The sequence below is a fragment of the Diadema antillarum genome, unplaced genomic scaffold, assembly GCF_040938485.1.
Source record: "Diadema antillarum isolate AM-2024a unplaced genomic scaffold, OU_Dant_1.0 seq00001424_RagTag, whole genome shotgun sequence".
In the NCBI taxonomy this organism is placed as follows: Eukaryota; Metazoa; Echinodermata; class Echinoidea; order Diadematoida; family Diadematidae; genus Diadema; species Diadema antillarum.
This window is the reverse complement of record NW_027272176.1, coordinates 71,801-92,076: the sequence shown is the minus strand read 5'-3', so window position 1 is coordinate 92,076 and position 20,276 is coordinate 71,801. Positions and strand designations below refer to the sequence as shown.

General features: G+C 38.4%; 1 protein-coding gene across 3 annotated transcripts in view; it reads right to left on the bottom strand.

Moving 5' to 3' along the window:
• LOC139709279 (uncharacterized) overlaps positions 1 to 20,276 on the bottom strand; it is a 115,600-nt gene that overhangs the window by 42,343 nt on the left and 52,981 nt on the right. For all 3 annotated transcript variants that reach the window (XM_071621227.1, XM_071621230.1, XM_071621229.1), the window contains one exon: positions 771 to 831. The gene's annotated coding sequence lies outside the window, so the exon portion shown is untranslated. The remainder of the gene's footprint in view (positions 1 to 770; positions 832 to 20,276) is intronic.

Here is a 20,276-nt window from a genome sequence, read left to right as displayed (position 1 = left end):
CACTTGCAAAATCATTGGGAGTTCCCGATTCGCGAAAATTTTGACTTGCGAAATATATGGCGTATATAGTACTGTGATGCAATTTATTCTTCACTTATTTGTTTCTGATGAATACATTTTCATATTTGAAATCCAATTTGAAAACCAATTTGAAAACCAATTTGAAAACATCAGTTGTCGCTATGTTCAGCAAGTCTCGAGCAAACTTTCTGGTTGCACCCTTCAAATAAATGGTATGCCTGAATTTCTAAATCATATGGGATGTGGTTCCACTTTTTACCTAAATTCTACTAAAAAAAAGAATAGTTGAAGATGAATTAAAAGTAACGTGGTTATAATTTAATTATTTTGTTGTAACATGTTTCAGCTGCAATATCTACACTTGTTTTCATTGCAACTGATTGACAAATTGCCCTAGATTGACATAAATAACCACTGAATTGATCAGTGTTTTTGTGGTAGCCATGACAAAAGAAATCATGGGCATACATACTTGGGCAGGATTTGAACCTATTACCTCCTGATCTCCGTACATGCGTCATCTCCACTAGACCAACGAGCTTCCGCCTGACAGCAAGTGTTGGTTCTAATCCTTGTAGCATGCAGCGGGTACTACGTAATTATTCAAATTCATGAATTTGAACATACTCCTTTTGTTGAAAACAAACAAACAACCTCGTTCTATTCAAATGTGCCCTCTAATGACAAAATGGATGGTACTCCTGCTTGCATCAAATAAGGCTAGATAATTTTTTAAGATAGTTTCTTACCTTGAAATATAACAGCATACTAGTCTTTCGCTTTGGACCAGTTGGATCATCTAGTTGATACCTGTAAGAAAGAGAAAGACAAAAAATATATATATCATAAATTAAGAAAAAAAAAGAGAGCAATTTGTGACATCATTGCTTTGATTGAACGATTGCTCTTGGAAGGGAGTTTACCCCAAACATGTGGAATCAGCGAATGCTGATATATGTAGTAGAACACAACGATTAAGTTTGAGGACAGTTGGATATGCTGTTCAAAAGTGATGAATTTTTGTTTCATTTTTTCTACCATAATGAGAGATTCAGAAGACAGTGGCAATATCATTCATAACATAATATCATTTCAGTAACAAATCAATGCAATGAGTGCTTGGATGAAAAGAAAGAAATTCTGCAGAATGACACATTTCCTTTTTACTTTTTATTTTCTTACACTTAATATACTTTACATTTCAGTGCCTTTGACTATGCTTTCATTTTACTTTATACTATCAAGTTCCCTTACATTTTCTTTATATTTTTCAATTAATGAGACACTGACAAAAATGCTGAATCCTACTTATCCAGTGCAGCTGGTGTGTATCTAGCCAAAACTTCAGGATTCACAACATTTGAACAGGTCTTCTAAATGACAGGTTTCACCAGCACTATTTCCGATTCATTGAATCCATATGTCTAAGGAGTAAATATCTGTTTAATTAAAGGGGGAATCTGGGACAATTAAAAATTTGTCTGAAACTAAAGAGCAAAGTCTTACAAGCATAACAGTGTAAGTTTGATAAAAATCAGTTGAAAATTAAGGAAGTTATGAAATTGTTAAGTTTCACAAGTCTTCACAAAACAGCTCACAGAACAATGATTATGCAAATGGGGTAAGGATGATGTTATCCCCTCACAATCTGCCATACAGTCCATATATGCACAAATTCAAGAAATTTCCATGTTTATCATTGAATGAAATTATGTCCCAGTCCAAAATCCTGATATATATGACTTTGAAGTTGTTCAATCAGGAACAACATAATATTTCATACTTTTAGACAGGAAAAGTTGATTTTTTTTTTGTTGCCATTTCTTCAGTACATAATCAATTGGAAATTGTGAGCAGATGACATCATCAGCTCATTCATTTACATAATATATCAACTTTTCAAGAACTGCTGTACAAAAATTACCAAATCTTTGAAATTTCGTAACTTCCTTACTTTTAATTTGATTTCGATCAAATTTTCTCTGTTGTGCTTGTTACGTTTTACTCTTTCTTTCTTCTCAGAATAACTTCTCACTGGTCTGGAATTAACTTCCTCTTAAAGGGACAGTTACACACTGTGAGAACTGTTTCTTCAGGTCTATGTCTCTGCATGCACAACACGAATGCCTGGTATGCTATAAATACCTGTCAATTATGAGATTATAGTGGACTCTGAAGGACAACATGTGAATATTAATAACCTGGAGTAGTCACTGTCACTGTCAAGGTGACACAACCGGTGGCTAAAATATCATGACCAGAATCTCTCTCACTGACCACTTCTGGACATCTCTCAATTAGGGGCTCAAGGGCACCACCTTTGGGGGGGGGGGGGGCATATATCGGTTACAAATGGCTTCATGGCATTAAACAAATTAAAAAAAAAATGGAAGGCATTAAAAAAATCATAGGGAGATTAAACAGCAATTCTCCTGTATGACGTACATCACTGAGGTCATGTGTTTCATTTCAAAGTTAATTTCACTAACACTACAACTGCAACGCTGACATAGTGATTGTTTATTTCAGCAATCCCACTCCAGAAACAGTCAATCTATCAAGCCAAGACATTAGCTGGTGAATTTTTTTCATGACTGCCCTCATCACGCTGAATTCAGAGGGATGGACGTTCCATCAATAAATACAAGACCAAAGCACCACTATGATGTTACATCATCCAGTGAAAACACACATCTGGGAAAAACTTTGCTGCTTTTGAGCAAAGATGTGCTGCAACAAAGATAGCAACATAAAAAAGTATATAAACCCATTTCTTTGTTTCTTCTTCCTTCCAATCTCATGTGTTACCACTTTTGGTTCAAAACAAAGAAAAAATATGTGGTCTTTGAATTGTTCATCATGTCATTTTGCAGTTGTAACTTATGCTGGTAAATGTACATATGAATCTGTATCATCAACAAGGATAAACACAAGCATCATGATGTAACTAAATACTGACAATATCTCAAGAAACTCCTAAAATTTGGACTTATGTTCTTTCCCTAGGTAGTGACATGATGCATACACCAATAACCTTTACAATACATGTGTGCCTTGATGGAGATATATGGTAGTACTTGCAAAATTCTTTTCTTTTTTTTTTTGGTCCACAGTAATCATAATGCTCACTGTTCACTGTTTTGAATTAATTCAATCATCACATTAATCACCAGAAAACCTGCCATGACAGGTAACAGGCACTGACAAACAAAGAAACAAAAAGAAAAAGCCTTCCACACAAGAACTAACTTGTTCTTCCACTTATTTACCAATGGTAAAACCTTAGATAATGTGTGTATTTTAGTTAACTGTTATTTCATTTCCTTCTGAGTTACTTATGTTTTGTGTTTCTTTCATAAAATAACCACAGATTGTACGTTAATGTCTAGAGTTGGAATAAACCCTACAATAATAATCTGGATATGTAACTTACTTGGAAAAAAAAAAAATTTTTAAACAAACAAACAAACAAAAAAACAAACAAACAAACAAACATTTACTCCATTTAACATGTTTCCATCAACTACTTTAATGCTAAAATTTACAAACAAACTTTTTTTTTTCCTACCATGACTTATGGAAACAGGCTCTGGAATGGCTATCTTATGCTCATTTTCTTTTCTTTGAACTCGCAGTATATACCACTTTTACTGGTATAGTTGTGAGGTGGAATGCTTGCTAACCCTTTCTTTTCTTTCCGGGCTGACCAGGACATCATTTGCTGCCACGCTTCCTTCATTGAACAGCAGGAATGACCAAAATTGACCTGTCTCTTTTTCTTTTGGCCATGTGTGGACATCAGAAATTGAAAATCAATTCTCTCATGGGTGAATGGGTCTAGTAACACACCCATTACATTGGTAATCAACTTGCACATACTCAACACCTAGGAGTATGTACATATTGAGTTGCTGATTTTTTTTGGCAAGTGTAAAACACTTGCTGGTAGTTAGTTCCTGATCATGTCCAAGTGCAAGGACACAGGCTCACATTATTTCTTTGTTGCATATGACTCATGAAAATATATATCTTTTTTTAATAGTTATTAATGTATATTAGTCGAAGTCACTGCTAAAGGAGATATAATAATTATGTGCATGGGACTAACAGGCCATATAATCACAAATGTTGCTATTCTTGCAAAGAGATTTTATCACCCTCATTTTGCCCGTCATGATGATTTCAACATGTGCACTCAGTATGTCCCAAACAGGAAGTACAGTGCTCCCCAAATTCCACATCCACTCTTTTCCTTCCTCAAAAAAACACAAAAACAAACAAAGAGACAAAAAAAAAAACAGCCAAAAACAAACAAAACAAAAAACAAGACCTCAGGCATCTAACATAACAAGTTTCCTGCCTAACATTCACATTATGTATGCATTGAGTAAGTGTCCTCCTGGTTTCCTTTCTCCACCCAGCCCTTACCCCCCCCCCCCCCCCCCCCACCCCACCCCATCCCAATCCCATCCACCCTCTCTTCGGATCCCATTCTCCACTTTCACCACATCCCCTCTCTTTTCCTGCATCATGAAGTACACATCAAACAGGTGGTTTTCTCTTTCTAATCCTGCAAGAAATAACTCTTATTTCCCCAAAAGAACTCTATATCCTCCTTCCCCTCTCATGTCCACTTGTCTTCTATACTCACTTTATTTCTTACTTTCTCTCCTTTCTCTTTCTTATAAGCAGACCTTCAGCTTCAGTTTTTAAATTTTAAATCATTTTGGTATATGCTTTGTTAACCATCAAGTTTTCAAGGGCCAAGTAATACAAAGCTGTGCTTTTGATGTAGGCCCCCACACTTTTGTCCCAACTACTATTTTGTATTACCATTTGTTGCTGAAGTACACTGTAAAACGAAGAAAGTTCATGTGTATTTTAATTTCATGAATTTCGCGAGCGGCAATATTCTCGAAATTAAAATGCATGTGAAAGATCTTGCCTACACAATATGCATTGGATGCCAGTGGCAAGTCACGAAAATTTCATGCTGCGAGAAAGGCTGTCGGCTCCAATTCGTGAATTTTCATGCCACAAATACTGTAAAACGAGAAATGTTCGCGTGCATTTTAATTTCGCGAATTTCGCGAGCGTGAAGATTCGCGAAATTAAAATGCACGCGAAAGTTCTTTTGTACACTATATGCACTGAATGCCAGTGGCAGTTCGCGAAAATTTCATGCCGCAAAAAAGGCCGTCGGCTCCAATTCGCGAAAATTTCATGCCGCAAATATATCATGTTTTACAATTACAGTATGTTATGGCTATCTTCTAACTTATGAAAAAAAAATGAAATTTCACTATATCATAATAATCACTGTTATTCAGTTATGTTTGTTTCTCTGTTTTGTGAACACAAAGAGGAAGTTAATTCATATCAATTACCATGGGCAATGCAAACTACCATCCAGACTTCATTTAGAGAATGACAAGCATCAATAACAATTCTGGAGCATTTCCCCACTGCACACTTTTGCATTGTCTATTCAAGACCATTTTCTTCCACAGGTTGGTGTGAATAATCCATGCAGATAGCTGTCTTAAGTAGTATAAGAGTAAAAAATCCCTTCTTTGCGTGCAACTATGGCGAGGTGAAAACCAGAAGTCAGGAATATGCATGGTGGGCTTGGGACAATTCACCTTGATGACAGTTTGACGATTTGTGCCCCTGAGAAGAATAGAATATAAGGGTGGTTACCTTCGTTAACACCCGATCTCATTACCTTGACAAGTGAACAGGAATATGTTCTCATAATTGAAATACCTTTTGTTTGCTTACTTGTTTGTGACTGTACTTCCCATAATGACTTCAGCATTTACAATTTCAGTGACCTGTTTTCGTGTGAGAAATCTATCTGATGATGCATTTGAGTACACAGTAAACATGACTCAAGATACTGTTCCCAAACACAAGCCATTTTATGTTCATATCTATGCTGAACAACCTTCAAACAAACAAAAAAGTAATCACAGATATTTTGGTAGCTTCAGCTTATTGTAAATAAGATCTATACACACAGACCTATGTTGTCAGATCATTGCCAGTGTGATGCCTATTTCCCGTTAAAAAAAAAAGTCAGCCAACAAAAAGTACACAACCCGTTTTCACAATTCCACTACAATGTGACCCTGGTTTATCAAAATACTTGTTGATTTTGTCCTGCGAATATCAATATCTTTATCCATGCAGTCCTTAATATTATTTGTATCTTTGCATAAAAATGTTTGCTCTTAGTCGGAACGTATTACTCTTGTCTATATAGATTATCTGGGAGCCAAGTAAGAGAAAATGATTTTGCTGTGTCAAGTCAGCCAAACGGTTATTCTCACGACAGAATCTCACTCAATGTGATCACGTGGCCGATTCAATATGGTTTCAGATTTGCGTGGTACTACTGACACAAAGCTGATACAATATCATCATCAAGTGAGTGGTGAATAATGAACCTTCACCAATATAAACTGCACATTTCTTGACTCAAGGAAAATATACATGTGTGATTAATAAATCTTGCACAAGGAAAGCTCTTACCTTTCCTTAACTTTGTTGTTGTTGTTGTTGTTGTAGTTCCTCACTCATGTGATCCAATGAAACAAATGATATACAACAGGGCAAAATCCCATCCCACCACACACTATAATTATTAACTGGGTATGTACAGTAACACAGTCAGCAAAAGAAAGCAACACAATCTTTCCAAGATGAAATCACGGTATCATATTTCACGTCATCCACTTCTCCAACCATATGACGTCATGGTATAAAAATGACCTCCACAAATTCTCCAAAGTCATGGACATGTCATGACAATAATGTTGTATTGCAAAGGAAAACACATCACCTCTAAATACCCATACTCACCCTTTCATAGGGAAAAGAAAAACAGCCAAGTAATCTAAACATTAAACACTAAAAATATTCCTTGTGACTGTGAAACTGTTATTCCCAGATTTGAAAAATGACAAAGCACAAATGAATAAAACACCAGTTTCCTTAAGAAGAGAGGGGGGGGGGGGTAGAAAGAGAGAGAGAGAGAGAGAGAGAGAGAGAGAGAGAAGGAGATGAATGCAATCACAACCGTAGTCACATAGATACATGACACAAAGGAACATGTTTTTCTTTCGGGTCTGTATCAGCACTTGAGCATTACAATGACTTTTGAAACCCATCCATTCATGCCAGCTACATAAATCCCAAGGTTAAACGGACAATGCAGCGCGATGATCTTGCTGGGTCCTCGTGAAACACGCTTGGCAAAATATTGGGATAAGAAGTTACTCCCACGGGACGGCCGAAGGGTTCTATGACACATTTCTGGCATCATATAACTGGAGAGACAACATAGATCAGGAAATACAGGTTTTTTTTCTATTTACTTTGAAGGCTGGGGGGGGGGGGGGGATGGAGGGTAGAAGAAACATAAGGCAGAGATCACTGTGCTATGTGGAGGAGCTATATGATAACCACTGAACGACAGCTCTTTCTGGTATCCAAACACTGCCGGAAACTATTGTTGAGCATATTATACAGACCGTAATTAGAAAATGACGAGTCAGAGAAAGAGTTTTTCATGTCCAGAGATCACACAGCGGGTAGTATTCTCGATCAGCCCGTTCAGAGTTTGGAGCTTGTCACCATCACCACAGAGGCATTCAACACTCTGCCTCGGCCCGCACATTCCGTTCCCCTCGATTCCCGGAAACCTCATCTTCACGTCGCATTACGGACAACATGACGGCACTTGAGCGATGTAAATGGAACTGCTGTGGCAATTAGCTAGTTGCACAGAGAACTTGAACTAGCGCGTGACCTTTCTTCTGAGTTCTTTCGCATCCTTCGACGATCGGGAGAAGCGTTTAACACATAATGACAATGACATGCTGCCAGGGAGACTCATACAATGTAGCTTCTACATGGCACATTAGATGTATGAGTCATGCCAATAACAATGAGCTCTTGTCCGCCTCATAGTACTAAACATGTTTTGCAACACAGACATGTCAGGATTGGGGGGGGGGGGGGGCAGGTGAGGGGAGGGGAGAGGGTTAAAGACTCGTGTAAACCAGCATCATACAGTGAAATATGCACAGGGAAGGGAAACTCGTATCGAGGAAATGCAAGTAACAAATTGATAGTGATATTGACAAAAAAAAATCAAATCGTCTCTTTATGTAAGTGAAACATTCAGCATGCAATGAGCCAGCTGTGAAACTCTAGAATACACCGAAAAGTGCATCTTTTGCAAACTGCATTTAGATGACATTTTTGATACTCCTTGAGCAAAACCATGGGAAAATAGGCCTATAGATGCAAGTGTATATGTCACCTCAATTGTTACTGCCTCTGGGAAAAAAAAAAATCATATTAGAGCAGATTGGATTCTATCTGTTTTCATTCTAAGGTATTTTTTGCTGGGGTTTTATTCATCTTCTTTTTTTTTTCCAAGGTGACAGCTATTTACAGAGTTTGACATGGCAAAGCTTTCATAAATCTCCATATCTAATACTTTGAAAGGCACTCTTTACACATGATGATGATAAACAAGGATCTTTAAATATCCTAACCCAGAACTGAACAGCAGTACCCCCAAGGGAAGCCCCGCTGGGTAAAGTTTATCAGCCTATTTCGGCTGACAAGCGAAGGAAACATTTAAACATGAGCATCCCCCGCCTTGCCATGCCAATATCATGTGAGCTGCATACCTAGGTCGCTGGTTGCATGTCAGTCTTTGTGAAACGACATTAGTTCTCTTGATCGCTGGAAATTACCCCCTGGTGTTCTTACATTAAACCTGCCATCGTGTGATATGATTTTCGTGCCCAGCACTGAATGATGTATAAATAGAGGTCCTCGAACGAGACCCGTTTGTTCTTTCAATCCCCTGGAATAGAATGCTCACCAAAATCTTTTCATACTTTCACTTCACTCTGATAAACCTCCCCTCCCCCTCTTTCCAGCATCATCATTTTTTTCTCAAATCCATTTGTGTTTCTTTCCTTTTTAAGACACAAATCCCCTTGGCCGTGCGGCCGTGCACAGTGAGAGCACGATGATGTGTACGTGGGATAAGCGGGGGAGATATGGCAGGGGAAGGATTCACTTTTGACTTTTAATGAAATCATACTCTGAGATCAGAGGCATAACCCTGCATCTCTTCTCTTCATTGGGCCATGTCCACTGGATTAGATACACTGAGCACAGCAGATGTACGGAATAATCCTCGGGACACTTGGTGCATGCCAAATTATACTGTATTCTTACTTTCTTCTTCTTCTTCTCCTCCTTTTTTAATTATTCATTTATTCATTTTTACAATTTTTTTAATGGGAACATCTTTACTTGCAGCCTGCGTCGAGGATAACTTCGCACAAGGGAAGAGAGAAACAGGGAAAGCTTATAATGTTTCTACTGAAATAAATTGTACTGCTAGCAAAACCAGCGCAGTGGTAATTGATTAATTCATATCAAGTCTTCCAACCAACTGGATATGCATTCTGGAATGATGCTGACACACACTACCAATAGTCATGAAGAAAAATAGAAGTAGCTGCAGTAGTAATATTAATGGCCAGCCGAGTATATGTAACAAAGGAACTTCCAAGAATTCTCCTATGACTAATACTTCCATTACTACCACTATCATTTTCAATCATGATAACAACAATAATAGTAAGGTTGTAACATATCATTACAATGTTAAAGGGAAGGTAAACCCAAAGAGCAATGTGGATTGAGTGAAAGCAGCAACATTAGTAGAACACATCAGTGAAAGTTTGAGGAAAATCGGGCAATCGATGCAAAAGTTATGAATCTTTAAAGTTTTGGTGTTGGAACCGCTGGATGAGGAGACTACTAGAGGATATGACGTATGAGTGGACAACAATACAAAGAAAATATAAAGGAAATTCAACAAAAATTCACTTTTCTAGAATTATGAAAGAGCAGTGGACCAACCGCTTTCAGAAAGCAGGGGGAATAATTGCTACCCTTAACATATGTCAATATCAAGTTGATGGAATTTGTAATTTTCATGAAAAATGGATTTTTGTAGTATTTTCTTTATATTTTCTTGGTATCGTTGTCCACTCATACGTCATAACCTCTAGTAGTCTCCTCATCCAGCGGTTCCAACACCAAAACTTTAAAAATTCATAACTTTTGCATCGATTGTCCGATTTTCTTCAAACTTTCACTGATGTGTTCTACTAATGTTGCTGCTTTCACTCAATCCACATTGTTCTTGGGGTTTATCTTCCCTTTAACAATAATGGCAATAAAAAACAATACAGAAATAAGCTTCTAAGCTCACTCAGGCCGATGTGTAATATTGCGACACCAAGATAATAACTCTAAATTCTTACAGGACAACGGATCTTGGTGTTGACAAGAGAATAGCATACTCCTACACGAATGCACAAACTGGTATTCATGAAATACTGGTATTCATGCAACAACATTGCACTGATCCATGCCTAGTAAATAGCAGAATGTTTTTCGGAAAAATTCTCGCAGAATGATTGATGAGTCACAGTTCTGACATGACATCGTTTGAAAAATGTACCACCAATGACTCTAGCTGCTTGTTCATGACAGGAATTCAGAAAAAAAAAGTGGAACGTGACTTTACTGGGACGATGGTTATCTTTTTTGTGTGTGCCTATATGAGAGGTCCATAATCGTTTCTATCATTCACTTCACTTCAAGAAGTGCTGATTTAAATCCAGGCTAAACTGCAGATGGGTATACAGACATTGGCCTGTGAATCCACACAGATGGAAGTTTCCTTACCTCAAAGTCGCAACAGAAATACCCAGCGCTCTGAGAGAACCACCGTTCCTCGCGTCCACTCAAGATCAACAGCACCGCATCCTCCCCTCATTCTGTCCTCGCGCCAACATCCGACTTTATTGGAGTGCAGAATGTCACATGACGTGACATTCTATGTTCGCGTCACAGCCGTGCATCACAGCCTATGTGGCCTACACGAGCACGTGTAGCCGTGACTGCCCGCCGAGCGTTCACCTCTCCCCCTGGAGAAGGAACGAATGCAGCTGCGTCTGGACAAAAGAGGGCGGAGCATGGGTGTAGCCAGCCCACCGTCATGCGCAGAGAAACTAGACCTAGGAGGGTATCCACCAATAAGTGGACTTTAATCTAGCGAAAAAAAAAGGGGGCTCTGTACTTCGCAAGACTAAAGTTCTTTGTGCGGTAGGTTCTGCCAGACGACTCATACAAAGGATAATGGAAAATCAAGGGCAGGAACATGACCAAGAATAAAGCCAATACATATCCCCAATATCCAACAGCACGGAGGTGTGGCAAAAATTAGGCCAAACAGTCATCAAGCTCGATGATGATGGTGATGGTGATGATTATGATGATGATAAATGCATCGATGCAGCTGATGAGGCCAATGATATGGCTGCATATGATGGATGACAAATACACAGACAACCATCCATCAAATTTTGTTCAGGTAGAGAACACTTCTTGACACCAACTGTGTACGTTGTACTCACAGACGCTCAGAAAACCAATAAAAAAAGAATAAACTCCCATCACCTTAAAGGACTTTCATCATACCTGCAAAACATTCCATGCTCCTACAAACCATTTCTTGTACCAGCAGATAAGGGGGAGGTGACAAGGCAAAAATCTGGTAGGATTTCAGAGATTTTCACAGGGAATGGAATGAGGTCTTGTTGATGTGCAAGCACTTGTGAACAAACACAAAGTAAGGGATAGGAGAGTACAGACTTATACAAGGTGCCAATGTGATGTAGCTGGAGTAAGTCATATATGAAAACCGGAATAATTCATATTCCATCTGACTGGAAAACAATTTAAGACCCCTATCAGAACACTTGATAAGTTGCGAGCAATATTTGGGATGAACATTGACTGACAAGGTTTCCATTGCTAACCCAGTTCCACTAAAGATGCTTTTCTCCGATTCTGACTTTGGGAAGGGGGCTGGTCCTCAAAAAGTACAAAGGGGAGGGGGAAGATGTGGAGAAGGCATAGAAATGAGGAGGAGGGGAGGAGGGAGAAGAAGAAAGGGGGTGGGACTTCTATCTGAAACATCCAACTATGGAGTTCAGTGACCCCTGCAGTATTTTTTTACACTGTTCCAACACAGCACAGGAAATGAAGAGCGGGACACTAGTCTCGTTAAAGGGATAGTACAGTTTTGGTTGAGATCTTATTTCAGGTTTCTAACATTTTTTGGTGAGATAATGAGAAACCTCTTATGAAATAAGAAAGAGCATGCAATTCTATGAGGAATTCAACATTCATTTGATGAAAATTGATTTTGAAATGGCTGAGATATCCAAAAAAGACCGTTTCTAATAAAGTGTGGGACCCACACTTTATTACAATCACTTTGTTTTACTTTGTTTTTGGATGTTTCAGTAATTCCAAACCCGATTTTCATCAAATAAACTTTGAATTCCTCTTAAAATTGTATGTTCTGTATTATATCATAAGTGTTTTCTTGGTATCTCGCAAAAAGTTTAAAGCCCAATTCTCATCTCCCCAAATACTGTACCATCCCTTTAATAGGCTGCTGGCTGCTCTTCTTCTTTACCCCTCATCTCCTTTACTCCAGTTAAATTTGCATATTCACAACAGGCTGAGACTACAACTAGTCCCATTCACTCACATCACCCTCTCTAAACTCATATCCACTTAAAGTTGAGGCAAAGAAGATGATACCAGTCTCCATAAAAAGAAAAAAAAATGCACTGCTGCAAAAGTGGATATTTCCACCTAGTAATTTTTTTGCATTCTGCTAAGTATTCAAAAGATGAATTTTGCGTGTTTTTAATTCCACGGAATCAAGACATTACATCGTGGTAAATATAACAAGCAAAAATAATTGTGAGCTTTAATTTTCATGCTAGTTTCTGGTGGCATAAAATGTTTTTAAAAAATCCACTTCTACAGCATTTTGAGTTGCTGAGGTTGGAGAATAACAACACCTCTTCCTCAGGCTGGGAAAGAGGCTAGTTTTCTGTTTGGGGCATACAAGTGGTCAACTTGTTGGTTTGGCTGGCTAATTTGTTATGATACCACTAATGATAAAATAATTCCTAAGCAATCTACTATGCTTCTGGACAGTCAGACAAGATGGCTGCCATACATTACAAACTCAACTCTGTTGCTATTTGAAATCAATTTTCATCGGCAGGGCTAATACGAAATGAAAGATGCTGGTAATTTAGTGTGTCAATCCTCACCCTGTGTGCAGCCACTTCAGACAGGGCGTGCATTTACTTCTACTTGACCAAATCAAAAGCTATATGGCAAATTAGCTGACAAGTGAAGGCTGCCAAGAGAGAACAAACGACCTTCATAATGGCTTTCATATTGAGAAACCTTTCACTTCCATGTAATGCACTCTTTTCCACACTCCATATGATAATGCCCTGAACAGCTGTTCGTACAAGTGCACAAAAGCTTTAGTTCTCGTCCAAAGTCAGAACATTTCCTAAAAGTTTACACTGTCAATATCTTGACGTAAACAATATTTCCACACTCAACACTCAAAAAGTGAATTTTAGCCATGGATCCAAATTTTCCCATTTACAATACCTAAAGATCTATACGAATTCACAGTTTTCTTTGCATTAGGTACAGTTGTAAGTGGAGAGATTACGTCAAAGTTTTACAATTCAGTGATGAGCTTGTAGTGTAGCTCCTTGGAGAGTCACCAGAAATTTCTCGGAACTACAAGATTTCTTTTGGTTTATGCTCTATCCACAAGTCGTAGTTTAAAAGGGAAGCTCTCATCATTGATGATTAGCCTATGATAAATGTACTTATGGCAAAACTGTGTGTTTTTTTTTTACTTACGTAGCCCCTGGGTTACTGAACCAATAAAATAAATCATCAAATTAAGTTTAATACCATCATTTGATGTTTGCCCATTGACTTGGTCTGAACATCCGATGGCCTGATAAACTTTGCATTAAACCGAATTGAGCAACGCTGTCTAAGTTTGTTCTGACTGGTTCACATGGCTGCTTTCCATATTCCATATAGTAGACATTTATTTGGTACTGTTTTATTTTTACAGGTTGACTCAAGCAATACGTAGTAGAGCTTCACGATAACCCATGAATCTTTAAAGATTTTGAAAGCAATCCATAGCAAATGCATGAAATTATAAGAGCCACTTTTCGTCTGGGCGCTAAATCTGCTGGCTTTGGCCTGCGAAGTTGCACACAACTGTGAAGGGCAGAACTGGCAGGTAACCGAGGGTAACCCCCAGCTCTTCCACGGAGACCAGTTTTAGCAATTAGACAAAGTTGAGGGGTGTGATATGGACAGGTTAACAGCATTGATGAATATCATCAGTAACGGCTCTTAGTCACTGACACGGAAGAAGGAGGACAGCCAATGCCAGAGAAATCTTCTCTTCCACCACATCTATGGGCAAATAAGGAGGTCAAATGCAATTAAGACTCTCTGCCGGAGACAGACAGAAAACATGAGCAGTGATTGAGCCCCTTCCACCTCTGCCCCACCCCCTTCCACCCCACCCCCCACTACTCTACTACCCACTCCCCCCCCCCCACCCCAACATGTAAAAAACTCTTGATGAAATTTCAGCGCATGTAAATTGGTCGTTAGAACTAATGACAAAGCCAACTTACAAATGAGGGTCGTGTTATGCACCTCACATGAGACAGACATCCAACCCAACCAAACAGCTGCCGTGACCCATTTTTTTTTTTTTTTTTTTTACAATGAAGTATGAAAAGAAAAAGGCAGTCTTTTCTTTTTAATGTGTAATCTCTAAACCTAGTCCCATGTTCCGCCGAAGGAAGTGGCAATGAAAAATAAGTGGAGCAACATTGCGCCTGGTTAAAACAAACTTCAAAGTTAATTTTGAGTATGGCGTCTAAACATAAATGTGTGTGTGTTTATGCGTGAGTGCGTGTCTTTGTATTTCACAAATATAGTATATATACCTTCTCCCTAAAAGAAAAAACAAATCAAAGTAGCCATTAATTACAAATCATTAGAACTCCTTGAATGAGTTCGGCACTTGTTGCTGATTGAAAAGATAAAATATCTGGTAAACCCCTCATGGTTAATTCATTTACTAAGCTGAGCAACTCTGACATAGATTTATACAGCACAAATTTGCAAAGTATTAAAAAAAATAAAAAAATCTGTTTTTAATCAGTGGTGATCAAACGATAGCTTTTCCTTCCTATCCAAAGATCAAAATTGAAGAGTTTGAACAGAATTGGCAGTGGTGAAGCTTGCATATAAACGCTCCAAGAAAAAGAAAGAAAGAAAGAAAGGGATTGGTATAATAATTTCAGCTGGCAAAACATCATCTGTGAATAACAATGATGACTATTGTTCGATACTACTTGTATGATTGCAGCAACAAGTCATTTGGTGAAAGCAGATAGTATCTTTGAATGCAGCCCAACCATTTCAACATTACACGATGACATGCTTCAAACCAACCAACTAATGCTCTGCTCCAAAGTGACATTCAAACTCGATCATTACAAAAAGAAAAAATGAGCATACGCACAAAAACTGATTGTTCTCCGATACATAAGGTGTAGTGACTGCCTGCTTGATTCCTGCACCAGTGAGACCTACATGTGTGTGTATAAATAATACAATTCAGCCTTGCCCTTCCATCATGCCACTCTCACAGCGATCCATCAAAAGATTCTAAGGTTTGGGCTCACAGCACATTCATCCCCATTTCAGCTGCCTCAAAATACTGCATTTGAGAACAACATCCTTTTTGTGTGTCTCTGGATTTGTGTTGAGATTGAAAAGTCTTGCGTGAGTTTGTGAGAGTAACAGAGAGAGAGAGAGAGTCATATTACTTAACACTATATGCCTGTATAGGAGCAGATTTAAGTAACAGTGCCTAAGACTTTAACACTTTTGACATTCACTGAAATATCAGGAAAAGTTGTAATTGAAATGATGACTCCACAACTGGGTTTATCATCGCCTTGATCAGTACAGGCTGATACTGATGTAGCTCCATGGATATAGGTTGTATGCTCTTAGTAGAAATAAAATAAACACACTTTATAGCACAAGTACAGGGATCTAAATTTGCAAAGTGAGAACAGTGATGCTTTGTTCACACATGCATCTAAATGAGAGTCCTAGACTTAAGATTAAGGCAGAATCAGCATTTTGAAATGTTGATTCAAAATGCTACTCCAAAATGCCATTTAGCAGAGTCCTGTTTAATTTCAATTGTTGTTTTTTTTTCCAACCTTGAGAAAGAGCGTTTGCAGTTGCTATACTGACCTCATGAGGCAGGGAGGTCAAATTGGGGCGCGCGCTTTCTCCACATATCTGAATTGAGCGTGTGCATTGTTCACATTTCGTGCGAATCATACATTGCGCAATATTTGAAAGGGCTGCTGGTCGGTTGCGCACACTTTTACATGAAGAGAAAAGATGTTGAGATGACATCATGTAAACATCTTTAGATGGGTCTTGCATTTATGCTTCCCCTATAAACATGATTGGAGAGAAATGCCAATCTTAAATGCATAAATTTGTGCGTTTGGAATCAGCATTTTGAAACACTGATTATTTTGAGGTGAGTCTGGATGCAGCCACGTTTTGCAGTAATTACATTTCAAAATGGCGATTATGGCCTCAAAAAGTTCTATGTAAATGCCCCCTACGACTAAAAGCAATCAGTGACAAAAAGGTGCCACACAAATCAAAATCCAGCATAGCGAACACAGTTGGTAAAAATCAAACACGGAAAAGAAAATGCTTGCCGAGTTATGAATGACAACTTACCCCCAAAGATCTTCCGAAAGAGATATCAAAGAGCTGGAAGTGATGAGAGCACATTGAGTGATAGATGCTGAGTGGCTTTGGAGTTTTAATCAACAGTAAGATATTTTTGCCAACTGAAAATTTAATAAGGTCAACCTTGTCTAGAAAATCATTTATTGAAATGTTCTTCATAATAGAAAAAAAGAAAAAAAAAACAGAGCACAGGAAGTACAATGTACAATATCCACATCATGGCCACTCTTAATGTCATTGCCATGTTTGACCGAATATACCATCAAAGCTGGGACACTAATGAGAGCATAATATGTGCCAAAACTCATGTGAGAGATGAGAAAGGAAATACAGGACATTTGCCTCTTCTGAGTGGCAGAGCTGTTGCCCTATAAAAATAAATGGAATGATCTAGCAGCCTATCCATCACTTGATTGGCTGGTGGATACAGAGAGATGGTTTATTCCAACCAGCAGCCAGTGAAGGGAAGGCCTTGTGAGTCGGGTCCTTGCTCTAGATACTTCATGTGTCACTCATGTGTGCGTCACATTGATGGATCACATACACAGCTGGCAGCTTTCATGTTACTCTCTTCTTCTTCTCCTTTCCTCTCTCCATCTCCCCCCCCCCCAGCTCTGTCTCCCTCCCCCTCTTCCCCTCCCCCCTCTTTTCCCCGCCCCCCATCTCTTTGGCTGCATTTATCTAACTTGAGAGAGAGAATCATGTTTTAAAATGCGGTCGGCATGGTGTTTGTGAACACAATTTGAAATTTTATTCTGCGGGTGCCACATTTATCTACCCATCATCGAATCGCGATCCAAGTGTTGTCACTGCGCAGCTGCTTTGCGCAAATCTGACCCGAGAAGCAGCCATTAACTGAGGCCCATGTTCTAAACTGCAGGTTGTATACAACATGGAAAGGTGACCTTGGCAGCTCGCAGATTATAGATGCATTTCAAAACAGCATTGCGTTTATCTACTCTCAGAAAGGTGATCATGGTCTCAAATGTGTTTCAAAACACCCTCTGAGTGGCATTTCAAATCAGCGTTTTAATCAGAATTTCTTCAAACGTTTGAAAACATGTCAGCTTTTATCTATCATCCCCAAAAATGCCTCAAACACATTTAGGATCGTGATTCTGCCTCAGAAATTTTTTAGATAAACGCACCCTTTCTCTCCACTATTCACAGCACAATTTCTCTCCAATACTTTGTATTTACTTTCATAGAAGGGTGGGGTCCAACCGTGATGGAGGTAACACCCTCTAACCCCCTACCCCCCTTCTTCCTCTCCTCTCCCCCTACTGTCCCTGCTTTGCTTCAACGTTTCCTCTGGCCAGTGGTGGAACTGTTGAAGGTCACGAACATATCAGAAGTTATCAAAATCAAATTTGGAGACAGATTGCTTATGAAACTCCATGTTGACTAGTGTGGTAATAATCATAATTTGAAGAAAAGTGTCATTGAAATCATATAAACATTTATAATGGTTTGCAACATCAGACTTTTGCATGCTTTCATGAAACAGTGCTAATAGTCACAATCAGGAATGCACTCTAGATGAGGAAGTTATATTAATGCCTTCAAACTTTTTAAAGTTAAATAACCTTTTTGATAAAAATGAAAAACATGAAATGAAAATCTAATTCTCCAAATCAAATAACACAGATTTGATGATTGACCAACGACAATTTATTACGGAGACATCTGCTGGATGGATTATCATTTTGGTACAATATATAAGTGATTTCTTGCAGCATACATATCATCCTCCTTTTTTTTCAATATATATCTCATATCAGCAGATGAAACAGAAAAATGCCCAATTCACACACATGAGTTAAATCAGTTTTTGGATGATGAATACTAATGAATACTGGAACTTCCCTTTAACTCCTGGAGTACATGTCCTGGTCTCATCTCCATGCCCCCCCCCCCCCCCCCCCCCCCCTTCACAGGTGCTATACCAACTCTCATGAATGGGATGTCTGGAATGATAACCATCCATGGCAGCAGGTGCAATGAGTGAAGTTTAAAGGGATCGTATAGTTTTGGTTGAGACCTAATTTCAGGTTTCTAACATTTTTTGGTGAGATAATGAGAAACCTCTTATGAAATATGAAAGATCATGTAATTCCATGAGGAATTCAACGTTTATCTGATGAAACTTGGTTTTGAAATGGCTGAGATATCGAAAACAGAGCTTTTCTAATAAAGTGTGGGACCCACACTTCATTATGATGGCTTTGTTTTACCTTGTTTTTGTATGTTTCAGTCATTCAAACCTGATTTTCATCAAATACACTTTGAATTCTTCTCAAAATGGTATGCTCTGTACTATTTCATGAGTGTTTTCTTGGTATCTCGCAAAAAGTTAAAAGCCCAATTCTCATCTCCACCAATACTGTACCATCCCTTTAAGCCCTTCTGCATGCTCTGGTTCTGTCACCATCCTCGGCAAACAGAGCACTTGATATTTATCACATTAACCCATTGAGGACGGTTTGATTTTGCTACAACACGCATTTCCCATAGACCCCTGCCCGAGTATACTCGGGACTCGTCCTCAACGGGTTAAGGGCCAGGTGTGAAAAATAGACAGGAAGAAGGGAGATAGATAGATACAAATATATAGATAGATAGACAGATAGATAGATAGATAGATAGATAGATAGATAGATAGATAGATAGATAGATAGATGAATAGATAGACAGATAGATGGATAGATGGATTGATAGATTAGATAGATAGATAGATAGACAGACAGATAGATAGATGATAGATAGATAGATAGATGATAGAGAGATAGATAGATAAATAGATAGATAGACAGATAGATAGATGATAGATTCATAGATAGACAGACAGATAGATAGATAGAGACAGACGGATAGAGAGAAAAACATGTGAGCAAGAAAACCTCCATAGCAACGCCCTGCAGGTAAATAGATGCAGTTTCAACAAACTTAATTGCCCCTTTGACTCCTTTAGCATTTACATCCCACTCCAGTCATGACGGTCATACCTAATGACATTTTGTTTTACCTTGGGATGAGGTACACGGGCAACATTTCTCAATTGGCTATGAATTAATACCAATGTCAAACATCAATATTGCAATTATAATTCCAACATCTGTGCTTAACATTTTTTATTTTTTGCGCTCTCTCTAAAGATTTGACATCATTTGAGGCACAGTGCATTGTTGGGATTTATGGTGACATTCAGTTATCATTTTACTCACAATCCCACCATATGCAAATTTACCTTGCATACACTATTGTATATATATTATATATGCATTTATCCACTAAGAATATCATCCGATTCATGGCAGAAGTGAAATTTGATTTCAAGAAGGAGAAGAAAAAAAACCAACCACAGCATGTGTGAAGTTTTGCAAAATATAATTAATCAGCATATCTCACATAGGTCATATCTGTCACTA